The sequence below is a fragment of the Malania oleifera genome, chromosome 1, assembly GCF_029873635.1.
Source record: "Malania oleifera isolate guangnan ecotype guangnan chromosome 1, ASM2987363v1, whole genome shotgun sequence".
Taxonomy (NCBI): domain Eukaryota; kingdom Viridiplantae; phylum Streptophyta; class Magnoliopsida; order Santalales; family Ximeniaceae; genus Malania; species Malania oleifera.
Window position 1 is genome coordinate 129,105,272 of NC_080417.1, and position 7,022 is coordinate 129,112,293.

The following is a 7,022-nucleotide window of genomic DNA, read 5'->3' on the forward strand; positions in this document are numbered from 1 at the left end:
GCTATCAATTACTACACCATTATCAAACCCATCTAGTAACTAGGTGCAAATATTATCGAGATGGACAGTGAAGATTTCGTTCCTCCATTTGTTGTATTTCCAAGAGTCCACGGATTTGAAACGTTCAATGGCTGCATTCTCAAAATTGGCAATTGCTTCATCATTTTGTTGCATTAAAATTGCCTTTAAACTCGATTTGCAGGAGTACTAATAATCGCAGCCTTACACTTCTACTAACCCTGTGGATGTAGAACTTTGTTGTCCCTATTTCATCATCATTGTAGATCAAAAAACAAGAGGAGTGGTGATGAGATCTCCTAAAGTCATGACAAGAACACAACATTTTAGCGAAGGAATCGAGAACTTTAAAGGGATAATCAAAGAATTTACGACACCACAAAAATTCTTATCAAATGAAGGGTCGAAAAATCCTAGCAGCTTCTATGGCACCTGCGAGAATGCTGACTGCACCACAACTCGGAGCTTCGGCAACCGTTCCATAGACCACAAAAAATGGTGCCTTTCAAATCCTTGCATCTAGAGCTTAGAATCGATTCTCAACAACATCGAAACTGCTCGCAGCAGAGTAACACGAGCCGTTGTGATTGAAGCGACTTCCAAACCCATTTCTCTGTCCCTACTCTTAATGGAATTTGGATTTTCTAACTCAACAATAATATCAAGCTACCTGTCATGGCCTTAGACCTTTCTCTAAGTCAACCATGCCGACACTTAGCAATATTCACACTGACTGTGATGCTAAGTCGGCCTAACCTGCTAGATAGACACCAAATAGACAAGAGATTCTCCAAGCAATACAAGAGTCTTCATTTTCTCAAACTTTCTAAGTTCTCTCTTGTCTACTTGGTGTCCATCTATCAGATTAGACTGACTTAGCATCACAATCGGTGTTAATATTGCTAAGTACCGGCATGATTGATTTAGAAAAAGGTCAAAGGCCGTGACATACCACTCCCTTCTGTCAACACTCCATACAAATCTTTAACTTGTAAATCTTTTATATGGGCAGGGAGCTCTTTAGGTTGATTAAGGAATGCATTATCCCCATTTAAACCCATGGGGTGTTCAAATAGGTTGACGCTCGTCTTTGGATTGAAACCTCTCTTTGATCTCCAAATTTATTTGGTCATGGGGCGAAAATCTGCCTTCAGGACCGAGAACTTCTCCTCGCCATTTCTATTGGCTAAAGAACGTTCAGATGCCCTTGATTTTATTGCGGAAAATGGAGGATTTCAAGGCCACTGGGCAAGGAAGAACATGCAGCAAACTCGAACGGAGGTTCCGAGACTCTCCGCCACTACAAATCGATTCTCACCGTTGAGAGAATCTGATGATGAATGTGAAGATGGTCTTGATTTCATTGTGAATCAAGGGGGTAATAGACGTGTTTGGGCCAAGAAGAGTCTGCCACATATTCGTGAGGAGGTGGCGAGGCTTAAATATGTTCATCGCAAACCCCAAATCGGCTCAGAAGGCTACGGGGAAGGAGAAAGCTAATATTGAATCATCTAATCTAGAGGTGACAATGTTGAATATACAGGTATTTCCGAAAATCTAAACTGGGAATTCCATGTTCAAATGTAGGAGGTTGTGTGCAAATCATCGGAGGATGAATCTGACGAAGAAGAAGATGGTGAATTAGATCTTCAAGTAAACTCATTAGGTTCAAATTCGAAGAAGGGGACAGATTCGGAGTCATTTGACGACGAATCTGATGAAGATGATGATGGTATATCAGATTCAAATGTTTCAAAATCGAAGGAGTTGACAAATTCAGATGGGGAGAACGAAGGGGAAGATGGCACTGATGCTTCGAAAACTCTTGGAACCAAGGATACTATTGATTCTGATTGTGTGTTGATGCTGAAGGAGTTGCTGCTGTTTCGGGTGGGACCAGAGCTTGCGCTTCAGGTTTTTGCGCATCATGTGTTCGACGAAAAGATGTTGAGAAATGTTGCTGCTCATTCGGGTAAAGGGAAGGGCTCCGCAGGTGCTAGTGCTGTTGTCATTCTTGCAGGTGTTCGATCAATGGCTACAAGGAGCAATGCAGATGATAGTGCTAAAGGTGTTTGTCAAAATGCCACAAAAGAAGGGGAAGATATGTTCTTCACGAAAGGAAACAAGAAGGTTGCGTGGAGGGATCTCTTTGCCAAAAATAGGCACCAACGTAAGGTTGCTCAAGTTGAAGAAGAGGACATCGATGATCCAGAGGGGAATTGGAAGCACTGCTTGGATACTTTGTGAGTAAATTCTTAGGCAAAGCAGCTCTAAATGCGATTGTTGAGTTTTGGTTTACTAAGGTTGAGGTGCGCAACCATAAAAGTGGTTGGATTACAGATCGAAGGAGGACGAGGTCAACTACGATTTGTCTTTCGAAAACATTGACGGTGACGATGTTGTTTACCTAGATTTGAAGGAATCATACCGAGTTGTTCCTTTGGTAGATTGTAATATATCTACTAAACAGGAAGCTATTGGACTGAAATAAAATCGAAATGATTTTGTTTTCGATCATGATTTGAAGTAGCAGAAGGGTATGGGGCTGAATGAAACCCCCTAATAGCAAATCAAAGATCGGATAGGCACAATGCTTGTGAGAGCTCGAGTGGTTTAAATCTAGATCCAAACAAACCTACAGTACATAATGAAGCGCATCCCCTAGAAACTCCTTCTCTCAAAACTATAAAAAAATGTCAGGAATGGAGATCCAAATCTGAAGCTAGCAAAGAATGCTAGGAATGGACCAATCATCCTTGCATGACTCTCAAGGTATGGACTCTTCTCCTTTAAGCTGGTTTCTTTTAATAAGAACCTAATTTCTTATGCTAGATTTACATACAATCAAAATCATGATGAAGTAAATATTATAATTTCTGTAAAAAAGATAAAAACGGCACTATGGAACCCACAACTAGCAGTTTGGTGTCAGCTTTTATTTTGATTAAATAATGAAATAATGGGAGATACTTGCTCTATCATTTGAAAACCACGATAAGGTTCTCTAGTAGATAAATTATCAAAGAAGAACCAATCTTACCGAGGCCTGAAGATTGCCCAAAAGATGAGCACAACTCTTTAGGCAAAGAAGAATCAGCCCAACCAATGAGCAACGCTCATGAGGTCCGAAGACTACCCAAAAAATGAGTACAACTCATTAGGTAAAGAAGAACTGTCCCAACTGACGAGCAACGCTCATGAGGCTTAAAGACTGCTCAAAAAATGAGCACAACTCATTAGGCAAAGAAGAACCGGCACAACTGATGAGCAATGCTTGTGAGGCCTGAAGACTGCCCAAAAGATGAGCACAACTCATTAGGCAAAGAAGAATCGGCTCAACTGACGAGCAAAGCTCGTGAGGTCCGAAGACTGCCCAAAAAATGAGCACAACTCTAGGCAAAGAAGAACCGGCTCAACTAACGAGCAACGCTCGTGAGGCTCAAAGATTGCCTAAAAAATGAGTACAACTCATTAGACAAAGAAGAACTGACTCAACAAACGAGCAACGTTCATGAGGCTTAGAAACGACCCAAAATATGAGCACAACTCATTAGGCCAGAAATAGAAAAAAAGATTAGCACAACTCATTAAACCAGAAACAGCTCAAAAAGCCTCCCGAAGAGCTACTTGGCACAAAAGCCTTGCAATAAACTACTTGGCAAAAATGCTCTCAAAGAGCTGCTCGACACAAAAGATGAGTACAACTCATTAAGCGAAGAAAAATCAGCCCAAATGACGAGCAAAAACTCACGAAGGTAAAATAAAACTGGTTCGAAGGCTGCTCTGCACAAAAAGCCTTGCAAAGAGCCGCTCGACACAAAAAGTATCGCAAAGAGCTACTCGGCACAAAATGCCCTTAAAGAGCTGCTCAGCACGAAATACCCCTTAAAAAATGGTTCAACACAAAATACCCAGCAACAATCGGCTCGGAAAAGTCGACTCTACTATAATCAGCTCGAGAAGCAATATACACAAAAAAAGTCAGCTCGGGTAAGCCAACGTTGCCATGGTCTCAGCTTGGAAGCAACATATTCATCAATAATAGGCTCGGATAAATTGACATTGCTACGATCTCGACTCGGAAGGTGCATACTCGGCAATAACCAGCTTGGTAAAAGCTGACGCTGCTTCAATCTCGGCTTGGATAAGCTGACTACCCACCAACATCGGCTCGACAAGTCATGTAACAAGCAATCGATTGGATCGGTTTAGCTGAAATTACAACAAGACTTGCTCGAATAAGCCGACTACCCACCAACATCAGCTTGACAAGCCCTTTGGCTTGGGAAGCCAAATGTAGGGAGACAGATCGCCAAAAAAAAAAACACAGGACAACTTTCGAATTTTGGAAACAAACTTTAAAATTCGAAACTAAAAGGGCGCAACTGATATACCCCAAAAGTATATCACCTCATAAAGTCAACAGGAGACTAAGGACGAACATTGATAAGGGCAGTTACCACCCAAGTCTATTGCTCGGTCAAAGCAATTGATGTCCGCCTTATAAATGACGAGAGCAATCCGCACCAATGAGGAGCGATTCACGCTCGCGCCATAATTCGCCAATAAATGACATATCACCCTCGGGTCAAACTCTTTCGTTATAAATAGGGACCCAGAGAAGAGGTTAAGGTATCTCATTCTTAACTCATCTTTACTGTTACTTATAACCTCTCTAAAAGCAGTCCCTTACTTAGGCATCGGAGAGATCCTCCGGAGTACACCCCGGGTCCTCCAAGCCTCTCTTTCTTTGTCATTTTCAGGTGATTGAGATCGAAAAACTCATCGGAGGTCACTTGATATTTTTGGTTGCAACATAATGTATTTTATTTTTTATGTTTTTTAAAATGAACGTGTTTAAGGCCTTTTAGTTACTCAACTAATTCACTAGGATAATGAGCTTGTACCTTTTACTTCTTCCACTTAAATATCAAAGTGTTGTCTTAAATAAAAAGTCATAACTCTCAAAACTCAACTTTGATATTTTAACCAGAAGAGTTTTGTAATAACCTGAAAGAAAAAATTTAAAAATTAATTAATTAAAATTATTAATCAATTAATTAGTTAAACATTATTAAATTAATGTATTAAATAAACAAATAAAAGGAATAGTAAAAAATTAAATTAAATTAAAATTATTTATTATTAACTAATTAATTAATTAAACGTTATGAAATTGAATTAATTAAGTTAAGTTATATAATGGTTAAATTAATATGCCTCAATATATTAGGATAAGTGATATATATATATATATATATGTATATATAATATAATATAATATTATTATCGTTTATAATAAAATGAAAATGAAAAAGAAAAAGAAAAAGGAAGCTAGAAGCTTCCTGCGCCAAGGTATTTCAAATTGAAATCTCATTCCCAAAACCTGCGGACAAGCACCCCCCCCCCCCCCCCCCCAATGTTCTCTCCTGCTCTCATCTCCTCTCCCACTTTCTTCAATTTTATCTCTAATACTCGACCGATCGTGAAATTGAAAATACTATTGGATTCCTAGTTTCGCCACCGACATTTCTACTGAAGCAGATTTGTCGTGGGAGCGGCGTAGACACCACTCCTGGGAAAATATATATTTCCTCTAAATCCTTAATTTTTCTTTAAATCTATCGTTAAATCGACGATCAGGTACCATCACGGGGTCCTAGTCGTGATCGTCGTCATTTTGACATGAGTAAATTTCTAATTAGGGGTTTTTAGGCCCCACTCCAAAGCGAGAGTGAGATTTGGGAAATTAGGTAAATTTGTTATATTTGAGGGTATAGTTATTTATTGTGAATTTAAAGGCCTAGGAAATGCTAAAAGAGTATTTTATTTATGGTTGATTTAATGAACTTAAGATTTTTTATTCAAGTTTCGGGTGAGCGTTGCATGTATTTTTCGGAGTTCCTATTGGCGTAATTCAAGAAACCAGGTAAAAGAAAAAATATATATTAAACCAGATTTTTTATAAATTTAATGGAAAATGAATTGTGCTACGTATACGTGTATATGTCTCGGTATGAGTTTAAAATATCACCCATTTAAATTATATTTTTTCGATTTTAGGGTTGTTTTTTAGATACGTATAAGCGAAAATGAACTGATGAAAGTGAGAAATATTTTCAGGATAATTATGTAAGAAATGGAAATTATATTTCCAATATTTAAATGTTAAATGTGGGTTGACTTATTTTACAAGGAATGTGTATGAATTTTATTACTAAATTGTGTGACATGAGTAAATGTAAGTTCTGTGCGAATATATGTTAAATATATGAGATGCAGACTAAGTAAGTAAAGCATTAAAAATGAAATATGATATGAAATATGCTGTATGTGAGTGTTAATACGATCATGTAAAACAGCTGAAAGATGTTGGGTAAAATAGTTGAAAAATGTTGGGTAAAACAGTTGAAAGATGTTAGATAAAACATCTGAAAGATGTTGGGTATGTAATGAAATGAAATGAAAATGAGAATGAATGAAATGAAAATGAAGGGTGAAATGTGAATAATGTAAAATGCGAAAGAGTCACTTAAAGTGAAATGAAATATTAAAGTTATGAACTTGGACATATGTGAATAGTTGAATAATGATAAAAAGAATAATATATTATGATACTAGAAGTATCTATACTTGTAGAACATGTTACGATTAGGGCGGGGCGTACTTTTCGCCTAAGGGCTTACTGAGAAAAGCGAGTGCACTAGTAACTTCAGATGTGACAGTAGCTGCATAACGTACTAGGGCAGAGGGAACCTATTTGTAGGAGCGGATATATTTCCCTATCCTTGGGGCCTTCGCTAGTAAACCTTTGTTTGAATTGTGTGAGTATGAAATCAATCTAACACTAGAGAGTTTACTAAGTAAAGTCAGTGTCTTGATATGCTTCAATAGTGACATTCGGGTTGCCAAATGTATTAGAGTAGAGGGGTACTACTTGTATAGACGGGTAATTACCCCTATCATTGGGTAATCTTGTGGGTTAAATCTTTTGCATGCGATTG